A 19686-nucleotide genomic window follows, 5' to 3' on the forward strand; every position below is an offset into this window, starting at 1 on the left:
TGCTATTGCCTCAGCGATTTTCCAGGGATCAAAACAGACTCCTAAAGAAGACTTCGCCGCTGCCATGGAATCATGGCGTCAGCGTTGTGAAAAATGTGTACGTCTGCCGGGCGATTACGTCGAGAAGTTACGCCAGTATAATCGATTTCGGGTGAGTAGTTAATTAGAAAAAAAATCGGAGGCCTTAGAACTTGAATGCACCTCGTACACCAGATTCTTGCAAGAAACATTATGTCTTTTATTGGAAGAAACACCTTTAGGAAAATGAAACACAATGTGGTATCAACACGATGGGTGTCTAGCACATTTTTCGCTGATGGCTAGAAATGCGTTGCAGAGACAGTTCAGAAATCGTTGGTTTCGACACATAGGCGATGCGTCGTGGCCAGCTCGTTCGCCAGACTTGACGCCTCTGGATTTTTTCTTGTGGAGATTCGTAAAAGACATTGTTTATAAAGACATTCGAATTACACCTGACGATATGTGAGAGAAAATTGTCGGACAATGTGCATTGATAAATGCCGATGTAAGAAATACCACTCAGTCCATGATAAGATTGCTGTGCTGCATTGAAACGAATGGTCATCACTTCAAACACCTTCAGCTAATGGACATTCATGCCACCTTTGTATCCTTAGTTGAACTTCAAAGACCTTACTGTTACACATCTTTGGATTCGTCTTGATAGCCGCTTTCAGAAAATAAGTATCAAACTATAGCATCCGATTAAAAAAAAATAGTTGACCTTCATATCTCCAAACCGACCCACCTACAAAAAAAAAACCAACATCATATTATGGCCCCCATTGTTCCAAGCAACTTTCGTCCCACAAAATTTTCAGCTACATTCATACTTTCAGAGTTATTCTAGGTAGCAATAGTTAGTGACTCACCCTGTAGATAATTATTATCTTGGAGAGCTGATTTATAAATAAAACAAAATCATTAAATTTTTATTTCTTTAGTAAATGAAATTTTGGTTCATGAATGTAAACGCGATTGCCCGCATCTCGTGGTCGTGCGGTAGCGTTCTCGCTTCCCATGCCTGGGTTCCCAGGTTCGATTCCCGGTGGGGTCAGGTATTTTCTCTGCCTCGTGATGGCTGGGTGTTGTGTGCTGTCCTTAGGTTAGTTAGGTTTAAGTAGTTCTAAGTTCTAGGGGACTGATGACCCATATTTGTAAACACGATTTTGGAGAGCATATCTGTATAGAAAAGAATTTATTGGATTTTTATATTCTTGAATTAATGAAGATTTGGTTTACAGATATAGATAAATTTTAAATGGGGGAAACGACAAAACTAATATCTTAGTTCCATATAGAGAAATTTAAACAAAAATGTTCTCTTTGTTCCAGAAACCCCATAAATATACTACTGTCTTCACAGGTCAGCAAATATGCCACATATGTGATGGAAATTCCAAAAGTAGGGGGACTTTTGCAATTTTTCTCCACAGGGCTTGGTAACACTGTTAGTATCATTGGCTGAATTATTGTTGTCTGCAACAGTTCTATACAATGTGTCACTCTTATTCACTCATCAGTTGTTGTATTGTAGCAAACCGCGAAACATGGCAGCTCCATTGTCGATATGCACCAAGGAGGAAATGAGGACACTGATGCATTTTTTGTTTGCAGAATGTGCTTAGCTTGTGGGAATTATTCATCGAATGCAAGGTCAGTATGATGACAGCTGTTCATTGTGAAGCAAGTACTATGAATGGACAGGGTGCTTCAAACCGGGAAGAACTGCTCTATGTGATGAGAAAACGTCGACAATGTTATTGGCGTCAAGAACTGAGGACCAGTTGTTGAGTGTAGACTAATGGAAAACTGACAAATTACAGTGGTCAAAATAGCCGATACTTTCCATTGCAGTTATGTTTCAGCGAATTCCATTATGCATGACAGGCTAAATTTTTAGAAAGTGTGTGCCACTTGGATACTTAAAGAATTGCCTACACAGCATATGGTGCATAGGATGAACACCTCTCATCAACATTTGGCCATTATCATCGTGAGGGAGATGGATTTTCACAGAATATCTCAGGGTAGACGAAATGTGGGTAGATCATCACAGACCGGGAAGTAAGGCTGTGAGCATCCATCATCTCCAGAAGTTATGGAATTTAAATGACAAGCATCAGCCGGTAAGATTATGATAATACTATACTGTTACATGCAACGTGTGGTAGCCATTCATCTCACCCCAAGAGGCAAAAGTGCGGACAATTAATACTATTGTGATGTGTTGCAAAGTAAATTGAAACGTGCAATGAGATCGAAACATCACGTAAAATTGTGGAAAAGTGTCATCATGCAGCAAGATTATGCTCAGGCACATTCTGCCAAATAGACAGCTGAAACAATAAATGAGTTGGGATTCGAAAGGCTGGAGTGCCGGCCATACAGTCCAGATCTGGTTCCAAGTGATTTCCACATTTATGTGCTCAGGAGAAGACGATTTGCAAACGATTCAGAAATCACCGATGCGGTGCGAAAGTGGTTACAGGTGCAACCAAAAAACTTTTTTTCGACCGAATCAAAAAACTTGTGAAACGTTGGACGAACTGCGTTGAAGTGCAGGGAAATTATGTAGAAAAATTATGTATGTTTCAGTTTTCTACAGTCAGAATAAATATTCCTTTTCTGAAAAGTCCCTGTACCTATTTACTTCCCCTCATGTTTATAAATTATGTACACAATCCCTCACCGTAAATCAGTCTAACCATTAGTAAAAATCGTATAAACATTTCTACAGTAGTTCCTGAGGTTATCCTGAACATACAAATAGAAGAGAACGGGGCACTTCAGTTTATATGTGTAGATAGAAGAGACTATACAAGAGAATATAGAAGAAGGAAATACAAGATAATGTCTGAAAAACTTATTTCTATTTTTATGTGCTAACATGCAAAAACGTAGCCTGCGATGCAGAAATTTCAAAAGATTAACTTTTTGCAAATAGTAAATTTAAAAACCGCTGAAGAGGATGTATCCATCAGATGCGAGGGTATGAGCCACAGTTCGCCTAAGGCTGTTGTTATGAGAACTACTGTCGTCAAAAGTAACCAAAAATTAATAAATTAATGTATTTGATTAGGAAGAAAGAAGTTAATCTATAAAATAACAGCAACCGCCAAATCTACTTACAGCATAAGAAAATACATACGAATTTAGTACTACGCTGCTTCACACAATTTAAGGATCAGTTTTTCGAAAGTCCGTAATTATCTCCGATTGCGACATAGAAGTTTGAAATATGGCTCAAAGGTGCCTATGACCTTAGTCTATGACGATGCAAAAGTGTGACGCCCTGCGACGTCACCTTCAAGCTCTGCGACGCTTCAGACAGCAAAGTGGCGACGTCTAGGGGGGAAAAAGGGAAGAGATCCGAAATTCATGTGAGCTGTAGGGAGCGTTCATGATGTCACACTGACACAAAATTTCACCACAATTTTGAGAGGACTACTATGGGACTATCACACGATAGGAATGTCGTCACAACTTCTCTTAGATATTTCAACTCTTCTGTTGACGCCTCTGCGATGGAGGTCTGGAGGACAAAACCGCGACGCCCAGCACCTAAATCAGGCGATTTTGATACGAGTGGCAGGGGAAAAAAAAGAATAGCCATTTCACACACACCGTTTCGACACGAAGAGACCTCAAGGGGTCGCATATAGGGCACAATGAAACCACCCATTACCTTGGGGAGTCGATTCGCACAAATTTCGCATTCTAAAATGACAATTCGTAGTCCACTGCGCAGCAGGGTAACGTTTTTGACAACCTCTGAAAGTGCTGACATTACCAGACGTTTCAACCCTTGGTTGTGGAGTTGCAACTCCATTCGACTTGATAGCACCCTTTTGGAATGACCGCAATTTTTTGGTCTCGTATACAGGTTGGAAGGATTAGGGACCGTCCAAAACCATGTGACGAAATTTGAATGTGATCAGAAGCAGCAAAGGGTTCTCGGCCATAATAGCTAGGTTTGTGAACCGTGACTGTGTAGGATAATGATTTATTTCTAATCTCTCCAGCCAGTAACTTTTTTATTTTATGTTTAATCTAACATAATACAACGCGTTTCGGTCATGTTATGTTTATCTTCAGGCGTTTATACATACATGCATAGAGAGAAATGCTACTTAGAAATAAACAGTCTTAAACTAGATTAATCTAGAACTCTTTGTTCATTGTTTGTTACTGTAGTGGCTGGTGTGGCATTTGGGGGGGGGGGGGAGGAGGGGCAGTGAATGGCTAGAAATCGAAATCACTGATGTCTTCTGCTGGTTTTCTTCCTTATAAATTTTCCTGATAAATTTGCATCAGTTATGTGTTTCGAAAATAGTGTGAAAGCCTTTTGTATGACAATTGATCACTTACAGTTTCATCATCTTGCTCCTTCACTTGCATCACTGCTGTAACAGCAGAGCTGTTGATTAACATTAAACTATTGCACACTGTATTTTGTCACTGACTGCTAATGTAATACACTGCACAAAGTGCTTCGACATACATCTAAACATTATGCACACAACACAAGATGGCAGACAGTAGCATGTCCGTGTGTATCGATTATCGAGGTTTTGTATCGATATTCTTGGTACTGACAGATTTGTAGTCAATTATTTGCATTGACACATCTTGAATCTATTGAGTTAGAACTGGCTTAAGACTGTTTAAGAATTTTGAATTCGGTTATCTTATTAAGAATGTTATCTCCATGCTTTGCTTTACAAATGAAAATTTCCATTTCTTCCATGATGTCCATTCTTCTACTTTTTCCTATCTTGTGTAAAATTTCAAGGTTGTCTTCGATTTTCCAAGGGTGGCCTGTGTCATTAATGTGAGTTGCTACTGCTGATTTGTTACATTTATCAAGCCTGTAGCAGTCTAAATGTTCTTTGAATCAGGTTTTGAAATTTCTTCCTGTTCGGCCCATATAATATTTATTACATTGGCTGCAGGTAATTTTTTGTAAATGCCAGATGCATCAAGACTTGTATCTGGTGGTTTTATATTGTGAATAAGCTTCCTACTTAGGTTGTTGTTGGTGCTGAAGCTGATTTTTACTTCTGTGTTTTTGAATAGTCTTGCTAATTTGTCAGATACTATTCCAAGATATGACATTTTTACATATTTGGCTGCTGGGGCACTGTCAGTTGTGAGTGTACTTTGATAATGTTTGTTCAGTTTATTGTTTATACGTTGTGACATGGTATTAATTGCTTGTTGCGGTATATGTTATGGTTTCTATTTCTTGTTGGAGTTCTGTATGTTGAAGTGGAAATGTGTGAGCTCTGTACAGTATTGATCTATAAGCACTTTCATATAAAAGTTTTTCACACTATTTTCGTAACACATAACTGATGCAAATCTGTCTGCATCCTATACAGGCTGTGATATCATACATAATGAACCACAAGGAAGAAAACCAGCAGAAGACATCACTGATTTCGATTTCTAGCCATCCACTACCCCCTCCTCCCTCCCCCCCCCCCCCAAATGCCACACCAGCCGCTACACTAACAAACAATGGACAAAGAGTTCTAGATTAATCTAGTTTAAGACTGTTTATTTTTAAGTAACATTTCTCTGAATTTATAAACTCCTGAAGACGAACAGAACATATTCGAAAAGCTTTGACTTACGTTAGATTAAAAATAAAATAAAAAAGTGACAGATAGCAGAAATGAGAAATAAATAATTAAGCAGCAAAGGGGATTTCTACATTTTCGCCCCTACATTTGGCGTCCTCACAGTTATGCAAGACCCTCGGTGGCACCTGACGAGCTTTACTGAGAATTTATTCGAGGGTTGGAACTTAAATAGTGGCAACTATTTATTCACAACCGATACAAAAGAGTGACACGTTTGCATCTGTTACTGTCCTTCAAAGTAGTCACCAGTGTTGTGTCGAACCCGTTGCCAGCGATGTGGAAGGCGTAGTATACCGTTAGCAGAGCCTGTTCTGCTGATGGTGCGCATGGAACGCTCTACTGCCTGTCAAATCTCTGGAACAGTTCTGAAGCGAATGCCACCAAGTGGTTCCTTCATCTTCGGAATCAAATCAAAGTCACAAGGACTTAGGTCCGGGGAGTATGGTGGATGGTACAGTACTTCCCAGTCCCATCGACGGAACAGAGTAGCCACAGCTTGCGCTGTATGCGCCCGCGCATTGTCGTGCAAAATGATGGGTGGGTTGCGCAGAAAGTGTCGCCGCTTCTTTAACAAAGCCTGTTACTCATGGCACTAAGAGGTGTCGCTATCCACCGGCAAATGGTGGGGATCAAAGCCACAGGAAAAGGGGTAGTTTTATTTGTGCTATCTATGCCACATATTTTCAAATGTATCTTACCACATTGCAGAAAAACCGTCATCATGGTGTAAGATGCAATTAGAACTCTACACTGAATATTTGATATTCAGTAGTCGTCAGCATTAGAAGGGGCATTACAAGAAACACTGCCGGTAATAAAATTTTCGCTTCTCGTCCTCTCCCCCTTGCCTCCTTAACGCTGTGTACTACCGCCGCGTTGCAATGCTCATCAACTCTCCGTACCCCTTTCGCCACCAGCACGTGTTTTTGTCCCTCTTACGTCACAGTCCTCCCCTACTTTCCACCAAGTTACTATCGCCCGAGTTACTCCACAACTGCGCCCTCTAACACTCCTGTTCGGCTTTGGCCAAACTTGCTCTTAAGCCCTATCAGGATTCTACACGCTATCCGATTAGTCCGCACATCATTCACTTAAGCCGAGACAACGTCTTAGTTTAGCATCTCGCTGCATACGTTTTACTTGGTTTATCGCTTGTCGTTCGAATACCTACTTTGCCTGTATTTCACCTACGTAAAAGTTATCATACATAGTTCAGAAATACCCTTCTTCTTGAAATTATGACACAAAATAAAACGCATGACTGCGAAAAATATTGAACCCTTGGATACATGAGTAGCTGTGCACTCAAAAATGCGTGAGAAGGATCTGTTACACACCTACCTAACACTTACACGAAATGTTACCAGTGAAACAGAATCATGAAAGTGTGATGAATTTGCTGACTGAATGAACAACGAATTATTTGCTATGATATCTGACCTTTATTTTGGAATAAAGTGAAATGCAGTATTGTAAATTGCGTCATAATGTTCCTCATACTAGGGAACAAAAATTTTTCTCTGTGTCCACACTCGAAGTTTCATTCTTAAAATGAAGATCTCTTTAGCAATATTTACACTTTCTTTTGATGCGTGTTTGACCTTTTTTTCTATATAAAAATTTTTGGCTGGTGAAATACTGAGTATAACTACAACATCTTTGGCAACATTTTCGGGAAGCAGCGATCTTGAAATCTATATAAAATCAGTGAAACAACATGGCCTGAAAATGCTATCTAAGGACACTGTTGCCAGAAGTGTGTCCCTATGTTCCACTAAATTTCGTAATATTCAGCATAAAATTTAATTACTGCATAATTACCATAGTTATTTTACACAAATCCGTTTGTTTTATATGCACACTCTTTTGATGAAATAGCCAATGCTGTGGATATTTTACATTAGTTAATATAAGTTATTTTCGCCAGATGGTACACCAAGATGTAAGATATATAATTTTTAAACTGTCTTATTACATTACTCACTATTTTATACGTTCTGTTCTGTCCCACAGGGATTATTTTTTTTAATTAATACTTATAGATAAACTGTATCTTCAAATAATAAGTAATTTATGTAAATTGTTCCTCACCAGATCTATAAAACGCAATGCTACGTAGCGAACAGCAGCAGTTTCAGCGACTGAGGTCAACTGGCTCTTGTACGCATCGTCAGCTATAGCTGATGAGTAACGACTCTTCGATTTTAACATGTATAAATTATTTTAAGTCACTGACTTATTTATGCAACTAGCACGTTTTCTATATTTCACAGTGATGCCTGAAGATGGGCTAAGTGTAGGTCGAGACCTGTCAATTTAATACAGTACCATCGCGTTATAGGCTGTTTTTTCACTGATGTCATATAAATGCAACAGCCTCTGAAGGGGAAAACTGTTCATGTATAACTAATATTAAGCTGAGTTCCGTCATCATTGATAACAAAATGGCTCTGAGCACTATGGGACTTAACATCTGTGGTCATCAGTCCCCTAGAACTTAGAACTACTTAAGCCAACTAACCTAAGGACATCACACACTTCCACGCCCGAGGCAGGATTCGAACCCGCGACTGTAGCGGTCACACGGTTCCAGACTGAAGCGCCTAGAACCGCACGGCCACACCGTACGGCATTGATAACAGAATCAGCACTTACGTAGTCTTTCTCATTTGATTCTCCGCCGCGTTCTTCACATGGAATGCTAGAAGAAGCGCCTTCATAATCCCACGGTCCGTCAGCGTCGTCTTCCTGATCAAGGAGGCCTTCGTTTTCGAGCCATACAGAAATTATTGCTTCAGATTTTCCATCACTTCTGCTGACTTCATGTAACATTTTCTTGTCGCTTGCAAGAAATGATTTTCATACTATAAGTAAAGGATAGAAGTATTTTGCGTAATTATTCAGTCCATGAAACTGAGTTTTTGCTCATCTCATCCTATTTTGCCACAAAGAGATGTATTTACCGTTCAAAACAGTAGTCGGCTGTGGACGGAACTAATCTTCTGCTCATCTCCTCCTATTCTGGCTTTGGGATATACTCGTATCTTGTAACAGAATGCTCTGTTGTAGCTTTCACGTTACTTCTGACTTCACAACAGTGAGCGCAAGTATACCGAACTGCTTTTTTCTGTCAGAAGTTTTGCTAACGTGATTTGTTATTTACGTTAATAATAAATAACCTATAGCGCACTTGATCTCTTAGGAAGCTAAGGGGCCCCGCCACGCCTTAGACATGTAGAATTACAGTATTAATAAAGAAAAATAGTTAATTTGAACTGCTTTAAATTACGTTTTCCTACAGGATTTCAGTTGTATTGCCTAGGATTACACGGAAGATTAGCAAAAGAAACTGATTTTAAGGGGAAAATGAAAGGTTGTTTGGGCCAAATGACCGCTTTATACATTCTAGAGTTAAACTGACAAACTTGTTACAGTTGTTGTTGTCGTGGTTTTCAGTCGCAAGATTTGTTTGAGGCGGCTTTCCACGCTGGTCAGTCCTATACAAGAGTCATGATCTCTCCATACCTACTGAAAGTAAATTCCATTTGAACCTGCTTACCTTATCCAAGTCATGATCTACCTCTACTGGTTTTATCTCCATACTTGCCTTTATTACGCTTGGCTATTCATTTAATCCATAATGTGTCTCCTTTAAACCTATATCTTCTTTCTATCAAGCTGTGCCTCAAATACGTCATATTGCTCTTCCTATGGAGTACGTCTTAGTAGTTCTCCAAACTACTCACCTAATCTTCTGTATTCTTCTGTAGCTTTCATTCCAAAGGCTTCTCTTCTCCTCTCGTCTGCACTGTTCATATTCACCACATCAGATCCACATAAACCTACATTCCAGACAAACGCGTCTTAAACAGATTTTCTAGCACGTAAATTTGTAACTGGATAACAAATATCCTGTTTTGAGATACACCGCTCTTGCAACTACCTGTCTGAAAACGGTAGAAAACAAGGACTTCAGAGTGGTAACGTACCAGGCGACCAAAAACATAATGAGCCACCCAGAAAAGATAAACTGGTTTCATTCAACAAGTTGTGCAAACTGTTATCATCATATACTTTAAACCCATGAAATTTGACAAATTCAAATGAATGTAATTATATAACAATCCAAGGAAATCAGCAATAAATATTTAGTATTTCATATTAGATCAAAATTAATTTGAGATTGCAAATAGTGACACTGCTCACAGCTTCGCCTCACTGAGGTGGTTCTGCCTCAACATAAATTCAACAGGGATATTATGAATGCAGATACTAGTGGAACAGACGGAAAAACATTTCAGTTAAAAAACGTTTGGAACAATACACTAAGCATCAATAAACATTTGATTAACGCATCAGCTATCACCTGTAAGCACACCAGATTTCAACAGGGAATGAGAAGTTATGAAAAAAATGTGAATTTGCGTATATCAGAAGAATATTATTTGAACTCTCATAAATTGGTTGTGGTTGTCTCATTAAAGAGCATGGATTTACAAGATATAGACAAATACGGAATAAGGTAGAGCACAAATCCCTGTCGATGGTGAAAGTACTAATGTATGTAGCTTGTTTAAGTTCTTGTTGAACAACAACACTGACATGGGTGAAACTAAATCAGCAGGTAGTAAAATGGATCTTACATTAATCCTGAGTACAAAATAAATTACGTATATCCAGTACAAAAAGATACAAAATTACCAACAGGTCTCCACGTGATAGATAGAAACTAATCACCCCCTCCCCGCCCCTCCTCCCCCCCGCCGAATTACTGTGACAAATAATTTCAGCTATGAAAGTTAGCCATGTTGGAACTGGTACACAGTTTAAGTAATACGGGGTATGATTAAAATATAAAACAATAGAACACTTATTGTCTAAAGAATCCTACAGCACAGTGGATAGACTCGAATAACTGTTCATACATTCATAGACAAAGGAGATCATCAAATAAGTGCAATACGTACCGATGACTACGGCTCGCTACACAAATAGTAGACGAAGTTCCAAGGCAGTTTTTCACCAAATCGCAGATAGAGAATCGCGTGCTTCTCAAAGTTGAGATGATAGAGAATTTCATACCCGCTCAACGTCATATTCAACTTCGGCAAATGCTCGCAGCATCCACGTGCCAGATGACTGACAGCACTTGTCGTTGGATGGCCGTGCTGCAGTTATCAGTGGTAAATGACTGAGACCGACCTCATCCACAATGCCGTGTAGTCGGTAAAATAGAGGGGCGAACATATGCCCCTTGGTGGGATACGAAAGAGGCAGTTGCTTGCAAGGGAAACCCACTGCCGCACCCCCACCCCCTCCCCCTCAGATTTAGAGCTAAGTTGCCCAGTGCACAGCCCGTCAAACACTGGACACAGATCAAGCATGAAAAGAGTAACTGTGAGAAATGAAGCAAAATAGAACGGTGAACTGTCCAAGCTCAAGATGTGCAACACGAGAGATTGTGAGTAGCCATGACGTTTTGTTGATCTGGTCACGGTGCTGAACTCCGAACGGGGTGACCCGTGTTCGAACCTACCTCGTACTTTTTTCCACAAAATTACGAATTGTCCTTCCGGTCATTGACGTGTCTGTTCGCTGTGTTCAAGTTTGTGTCTCTATAGTGATGTAACGTCCGTTTACGACAGCGAGGTGTAAGAATGGGACCTCCAGACGCACGCACCTCCAATTTGATCTACACAAGTACCACATGTTATGACGTTATTGAGCGGATGGACCTGTACAGGTATGGAAACCTCATGAATCCATGGACTGTGCATGTCAGCAGTGGACTGTTCAAGCTGGTAGAGGTTCTGTAATGGTGTTGGGAGCGTGCAGTTGGAGTGATATGGGACACTGATAAGTCTATATACGACTCTGAGAAGTGACATGTATTAAACATCCTGTCTGACCACCTGTATGCATTCCTGCCCATTGTGCATTCCGACGGGCAATTGCAGCAGGACAATGCGACACCCGACACATCCAGAATTGCTGTGGAGTGGCTCCAGGAAGACTCTTCTGAGTTTAAACACTTCCGATGGCCATCAAACCCACAGAGTTGAACATTATTGAGCATATTGGGATGCCTTGCAACGTGCTGTTCAGAAGATATCTCCACTCCCTCTTACTCTTAAGGATTTATGGACAGCCCTGCAGAATCATTGTTGTCCATTACCTCCAGCACTACTTCACACATTAATCGAGTCCATGCCACGTCGTGTTGCGGCACTTCTGCGTGCTCGCGTATGCCCTACACGAGATTATTTCTGTCGCTCTTTACTCTTTACTGTAGCAGCCACATAACCCTTCGAATAATCAGAGACACTTCTTCCAGCAGGGGAGTCAAGGTCTCCGGCAAGAAACGCCGATAGTTCTGGATTTTTAGGTGACGTGGAAGAAAGACAGGTTGAAAATACGTTCGCCAGATATCCCGGCTGCACCGATGTTGATGATTCGTTGTCACCATACCATGAGGGGTAGGGGTTCTGTACAGTATCCCGCATATGTCTGCTATGAAAGTTGAAGATAGCACCCCGAAATCTGTGAATAAGATGGATAACACAAATCCGGGAAATGTGATTGCCAGGTGAAGAAACCAGTGACAATACTGCTGCGAATGTGGAAAGTCTGTCGATATTTAGCCCTGCGCACGCTGTAAGTGACAAGGGTAGCAACAATCGTCATGGAGAATGTTCCACACGGTCGTCTGGCTTACTCTGTACTGGCGGGTCAACTGCCAGGTACTGACACGGCAGTCGCCTTCCACAGTGTTCATCACATTTGCTCCAAGTCTAGTGTTCGAACATTTCGGATAAGTCCTTCATGATTTCCTGCTTCCTGAAACGACCCTCTCTCAGACGAACGGTGAAACACTGTTGTAAACATTGAATGCTGTGGTTGTTGTCGGCGGGGATAGGTCTCCTGATGCAACCTTGCTGCTCACCGCCCGTTGTCACTTGCCTGAACGCCATTTCGGCAAGCTATCGATTCGAATACGGAACTATTGTGTGTAACGATGTATCACATCCGCTACAAGGGGAATCAGCAAGAGGAGTGAATCGGACACAACATTACCACTTGCTGTGGCTGTAGAGGGCGCTAGGGCATGATCTATGACGAACAGTACCATCCTTTAGGTGGAAAAAATGCACTATACAGAGCATATTAGACCGCAGTCTTTGCAACACATTATGAATAAATAAATGGTCTCTGGCACCGGATATAAGTTCACTAGACCTTTTTCTGTGCCGTATCCTATCATGGAGCAATCCGTATAGCTCGTATACGGTGGAAAAAATCGCCCTGTATATTGTGGAATAGATTCTTCCACGGTAGGAGTGATGAAATGGAGTGAGAGGAATACAGATTGCAGCTATCAGAGTTTAAGGGAAGAGAAGAGCGCGAGACAGAATTATTGCTCGTCCTCGACGTTATTTAGTCTGTACACTGAGCATGTATTGGGATCTGCGGATGACACAGTAATTCTGTCAGACGGTGAAGGGCTTGGAAGGGAAGCTGAAAAAAAATGGATAGTGTCTTGACAGGAGACAGCTGGGAATTGAAGAACGCCAGAAGGCACCGAGCAAAAGTTGGATTAATTGAGATACACGGCAGAAAATATAATAAGTTGAAATAGCAACAGTGACTGAATTATGGAAAGAATATAGAAGGTGAGGTCAATCTCCTGCATCACTGTAGATATATACGATAAAAAGAATAAATCTACAGACGCAAAAATCATATGCTGCAAGGAATGCGGAACTACAAGTGGTTAAGACGATAATACTTGGAAGAAACGGTGCAGAACTAGGAAAAGAAGAGAAAAATATACTAAGGAAAATGCTAGGCACTAAAAGAGGTTGTCAGAGGTTGATGGGAAGTTCTAGGGAAAAATTGTACGGCAGCATGGGGAAAATAACAGGAGAGATCGGAGTGAAAAGAGCGAGCTTCATCGGACACATAATCACAATGAATATGGATAAAAAGACGAAAAAAGTATGGGAAAGAACAAGGGCACAAGAGGAAAGGCAGGGATCAGATGGGTTGCTCACCTCCGGAAGGATTGATGGGAATTGATGATGGAGGTGGGATGAACAGAAAATTGAAGAAACAAGTACGCACCGACCAGTACGTCACAGATCGACGTGAGAGAAGGATGTGGGGTTAGGGTAGAGTGTCACGAGTGGAGCAGACAAGAGATAAGGATACCGAAAATCTCAAAAGAAGAGCGAGAGATTACAAAAGAAAAGATTTCCTGAGAAAGGAAGAGGAAAATTCAATCCATGAAGTTGGAATGCTCCTACTGAGCACGTAACGCAAGAAGAAACTTATAAAGCGAATAATGTTATGAGTATGATTAAAAGGTATTATTACTGAGCCGTGGCGCGGCTCTCGGGCGCAAGACGCGATCGATTACTCCTCTGGTTAAGGTTGGCACTATGTGCGATCGCGAGCGCCTCCTGTCGGAGCGGGTCCTAACGAGGGAGTGAGTGCGAGTACGGGAGTCTGGGGCGGACAACAGGGGAGAACGGACATTGCGGCCGAACTCTGAGGCGACAAGGGAAGAGTTGTTGTGTACGGCCGAGAAGGGAGCGTTGAGCAAGCCGGCAGTCAGCATCGCTTTCCGGGGGACAGAGAGTTGCGGCAGTCCAGCGAGCAGACACCAGCTCCGGGAGCAGTGCTCTGGTTTTTGGACGTGACGTGGGTAGTATTTTGGCGCCGTATAGTTTGCTTGGTACGCATCTGCTGCTCCCTTATGCCCACGTGTGTCGTTCTGTCCGTATGTGCATTGAAAAGGTTACGCTCCGGCTGGAACAGTGGCTTGTGCTTTACATTCATGCACCCTGACTCATTTGTTTTCCTGCAGGCAGCTGTAATTTCAGAGGTTTTTTTTTTTTTTTTTTTTTTTTTTGTCGTGAACAAGACAGCTAACGTGTGACCTGTTTTGGGTTTTGGAGTCCTGTTTTGGGCAACCTAGTCACCATACACACATATGTATTGCTGCCGAGTGAGGTTAGCCCTAATCTTGTGAAACTGAGCTTTCAGTGACTGGCTCGTCTGCAAATTAATTAATTTAACCTTTGCGGTGTGTTTTTGCTTTCAATGGTGAATTTGTCATTCATTTCTGTATGTTTCGCCGTTAATGATAACTGTAAGATAGCAAGGTCTTGAAGGGCTTGCGTATCGTGGCTGTATTTTGGCTACTGTTTAATTTGATTTCTTGTTTATCGGTCTGGTGGAAACTTATGCCAAGTTTACTACTTTCCGCCTGTGGTTCGGAAGTTGGTTTGAAGGTAAATCCGTGGGGAAATCTTTACTGCACCTAACTGTTAACTGATCTTGCGTGGAACTAATGCCATTATTAAATCGTTTCTTGTGTGCTATAAATTGTGTTACCATAGACAAGGAGACAGGGCACATTCTGTGGTCGAGGGGTAGGCACGGTTGCTGCTTTGCGCGTGGCGTCTTGTCGCCCGCTATCGTTTCCCGCGTTAGTACGGGCGGCGTGAGATTTGTTTGCTCGCGGTTGTATGGCCGCTAGTCAGCTGTGCCTGCTCCCGCTTCAGGGTGTGCCGTGTTTCGTATGGCGTACGCCGACTTTGTCACTGTTACTCCTGTGTTGCTGTCGGTCGCTTACCGAAACGTTAGTCTGTTTTAGAACGGTGGCCACTGGGCCGTGACGATGTCGGTTGATGACCAGTGTTGGGGCGGTCGTCCGCTCTGAGTGGCTTCGGTCGCTTGGACTTGACAGTTGTCCTCTGATTAAAGAGATCAAATTTGTGTATTTGCAGTAAATTCCTAAGTAGTTTAGGAGAAAGGTTGAGCTTTTCATGATTTTACACAATTCAAGCATTTTTGTAAGGCATTTTCCTATCTATGCTTTGTTTAAATGAGAATTATCTATTGGGGTTATTCACCTGTTGAAGCTTAAAATAAAATTTGTAACTCAGCTTTCATGATTTTAATTTATGCATTCTTGTAAAGCAGTCCTTTATCTACGTTTTATTGATTGGTAATTCTTTATTGGTGTTATTCACTGGTTGAAGGTTAACATATGTTTGTAACCAAGTCTATGCCCTTGCTTAATTGAGATTTGTTAAGAGCCTTTATTGTTGGAAGATCATTAAAGTTTGGGTGCTAGTAATTGTGAATACTGTTGTGTATGTTGTAGGCTACCCTTCCACTTCCACAGCCCCAATTACTATCAATCAAAAGCATGAATAACGACCTTTGGTAGCGCGGACCGCTGCCAGATCTGCAGGAAGAGGGTCATTGAGTTTCTGGAGGGTACCGACGGGGTTTGGAGCCATGTTCATTCCAGTAGCGTGGCCAGCTGCGCGGTGTCTCTGTTGGGGACCCATGGAACGAAGAACCCGATCGAAGTGGTCCCACACATTCTCGACTGAGCTAGTTTTGGGAGTTCGGTGTCCAGAAGCGTACGGTAATCTCAAGCAGGTGCTCTTCAGACTACGCAAGTACACTCCTAGCTGTGTGACACGTTGCATTGTCCTTCCAGTAGGTACCTTCGCGCCGGGGAAAAACAAACTGCGTGGTTGCGGTGACATAGTCCCCATGGGTAGATATATTGTGCCTTCCTGAATGACGAGACCACCCAGGGTATCCCGCAGAAACATTTCCCAGATCATAACGCTTCCTCCTACGGCCTGGAACCATCCGAAAATTGTTGCCGGTAGTTTGCCTTTAGAGGTCTCACACCGTACACGACAACGGAAATTTGTCCCATGGAGCATAAAATGTGATTCATCTGAAAAGGCCACTCGTCACTCAATGGACGTCCAGTTGCGGTTCTGGAGTGTAAATTCCAGGCTTCGTCGCCAATGAACAAGAGTGAACATACACTACCGGCCGTTAAATTTGCTACACCAAGAAGATATGCAGATGATAAACGGGTATTCATTGGACAAATATATTGTCCTAGAACTGACATATGATTACGTTTGCACGCAGTTTGGGTGCATGGATCCTGAGAAATCAGTACCCAGAACAATCACATCTAGCCGTAATAACGTCCTTGACACGCCTGGGCATTGAGTCAAACAGAGCGTGGGTGGCGTGTGCAGGTACAGCTGCCCATGCAGCTTCAACACGATACCACAGTTCATCAAGAGAAGTGACTGTTGTATTGTGATGAGCCAGTTGCTCGGCCACCAATTGACCAGACGTTTTCAATTGGTGAGAGATCTGGAGAATGTTCTGGCGAGGGCAGCAGTCGAACATTTTCTGTATCCAGAAAGGCCTGTACAGGACCTGCAACATGCGGTCGTCCTTTATCCTGCTGAAATGTAGGGTTTCGCAGGGATCGAATGAAGGGTAGAGCCACGGGTCGTAACACATCTGAAATGTAACGTCCACTGTTCAAAGTGCCGTCAATGCGAACAAGACGTGACCGAGACGTGTAACCAATGGCACCCCATACCATCACACCGGGTGATACGCCAGTATGGCGATGACGAATACACGTTTCCAGGGTGCGTTCACCGCGATGTCGCCATACACGGATGTGGCCATCATGATGCTGTAAACAGAACCTGGATTCATACGAAAAAATTACGTTTTGCCATTCATGCACCCAAGTTCGTCGTTGAGTACAACATCGCAGGCGCTCCTTTTTTTTTTTTTTTTGGTGGGGTTTAAGGGCGCTCAACTACTGAGGTCATTAGCGCCCAGTCACAGTTATTAGAGCACATGGAATCTAGTAAAACTCAAGGAGAGGGGGGGGGGGGGGGGACACCAGAAAGCCTTGACAAAGATGCAGATAAAATAAGTAAAAAAGTTAGATGTCTTCGGACAAGCCAGTCAAAGTTATAAAACGCAGAACACGAGCAGCTGCTCGAGCGTCATCAGCTAAAATATCCTGTAGTAGATGGCAGGGACAGGACAACACGAGACTGACTAAAACGGGGACACGACAATAAAACAATGCGCACTGTTAATGCCTGACCACAAGGGCACTGCGGGACTTGGTCACCGGAGAGCAGGTAGCGGTGGCTAAACCAGCAATGCCCAATCCGCAACCTGGTCACAAGGACCTCCTCTCGCCGAGATGGTCGGGAGGAGGTTGTCCAAGCAGTTGGGAGCGGTTTTACTGCCCAGAGCTTGTTTCCTTGGAGGGATGACCAAGCATCCCACCACAACGACACAAGCCTCTTACAAACAACCCCACGAACGTCAGATGACGGGACACAATGGGGCGCTGGCCGAGGCAGGAGGACTGCAGCCTTGGCTGCAGCATCTGCAGCCTCATTCTCAGGCACTCCTACATGTCTGGGAACCCACAGAAAGCTGATAGGAGAACCATTATCAGCGAAAGAATGGAGGGACTGCTGTATCCGTTGAACCAAGGGATGGACCGGATAGGGAGCTCCAAGGCTCTGAAGAGCACTGAGTGAGTCAGAGCAGAGTACATACGATGAATGGCGGTGGCGGCGGGCATACTGAACGGCCTGATGGATAGCAAAAAGCTCTGCCGTAAAGCTGGAACATTGGTAGAGGAGCTGGTATTTAAAGGTGGCGGCCCCGACGACAAAGGCACAGCCGACACCATCGTCAGCTTTGGAGCCATCGGTGTAAACAAAGGTGTGACCGGCAAACCGAGCACGAAGTTCGACAAACCGTGAGCAATACACTGCAGCCGGAGTACCCTCCTTCGGGAGTGAGCTGAGGTCGAGATAAATATGAACCGGAGCCTGGAGCCAAGGTGGTGTCGGGCTCGCACCCTCTCTGAAGGTGGTAGGGAGGGCAAAATCCAATTGTCGAAGCAGGCGACGGAAGCGGACTCCGGGGGGCAGCAGGGCAGACACATACAACCCATACTGACAGTCGAGAGAATCGGCGAAGAAGGACTGGTAAGAGGGGTGGTCGGGCATAGACAACAGCCGGCAGGCATACCGACACAGCAGTACGTCGCGCCGGTAGGTCAATGGTAATTCGGCAGCTTCAGCATAAAGACTCTCGACAGGACTAGTGTAGAAGGCTCCGGTCGCAAGACATAACCCCCGATGGTGGATGGAGTTGAGACGGCGTAAGAGGGATGGCCGAGAAGACGAGTAGACAAAGCTCCCATAATCCAGCTTCGATCGGACTATGGACCGATACAAGCGAAGCAGGACAGTGCGATCCGCTCCCCAAGATGAACCACTAAGAACTCTGAGGACATTAAGGGAACGTGTACAACGGACCGCCAAATAAGAGACATGCGGAGACCAACACAGTTTCCTGTCCAACGTGAGCCCTAGAAACTTAGTTGTTTCCACGAATGGGAGAACAATGGGACCGAGATGTAAGGATGGAGGAAGGAACGCTTTATATCGCCAAAAGTTGATACAAACCGTCTTCTCTTCAGAGAACCGGAAGCCATTTGCCATGCTCCATGAGTATAGGCTGTCTAGACAACGCTGAAGGCAGCGCTCCAGGAGGCATGTTCTCTGGGCATTGCAGTAGATCGCGAAGTCATCGACAAAGAGAGAGCCTGAGACATTAGGTGGAATGCAATCCATAATTGGATTGATCACGATGGCAAAAAGGGCTACGCTCAAGACGGAGCCCTGAGGCACTCCGTTCCCCGGGAGGAAGACATCGGACAATACGGAACCCACATGTACCCTAAACTTTCGATCCGTTAAAAAGGAATCAATAAAAAGGGCAGGCGACCGCGTGGGCCCCACCTGTGCATAGTGCGGAATATACCTCCTCTCCAACAGGTATCATAAGCCTTCTCCAAATCGAAGAACACGGCTACCGTTTGGCGCCGTTGCAAAAAGTTGTTCATGATGAATGTCGACAAGCTGACAAGGTGGTCAACAGCGGAGCGGCGGCGACGAAAGCCGCATTGGACATTGGTAAGTAGCCGTCGAGATTCAAGAATCCAAACTAACCGAGCATGAACCATGCGCTCCATCACCTTACAGACACAGCTTGTAAGAGAAATGGGGCGGTAACTAGAAGGAAGGTGTCTATCCTTCCCGGGTTTGGGTATAGGAACAACGACGGTGGCACG

Source organism: Schistocerca serialis, chromosome 10 (assembly GCF_023864345.2).
Source record: "Schistocerca serialis cubense isolate TAMUIC-IGC-003099 chromosome 10, iqSchSeri2.2, whole genome shotgun sequence".
NCBI lineage: Eukaryota > Metazoa > Arthropoda > Insecta > Orthoptera > Acrididae > Schistocerca > Schistocerca serialis.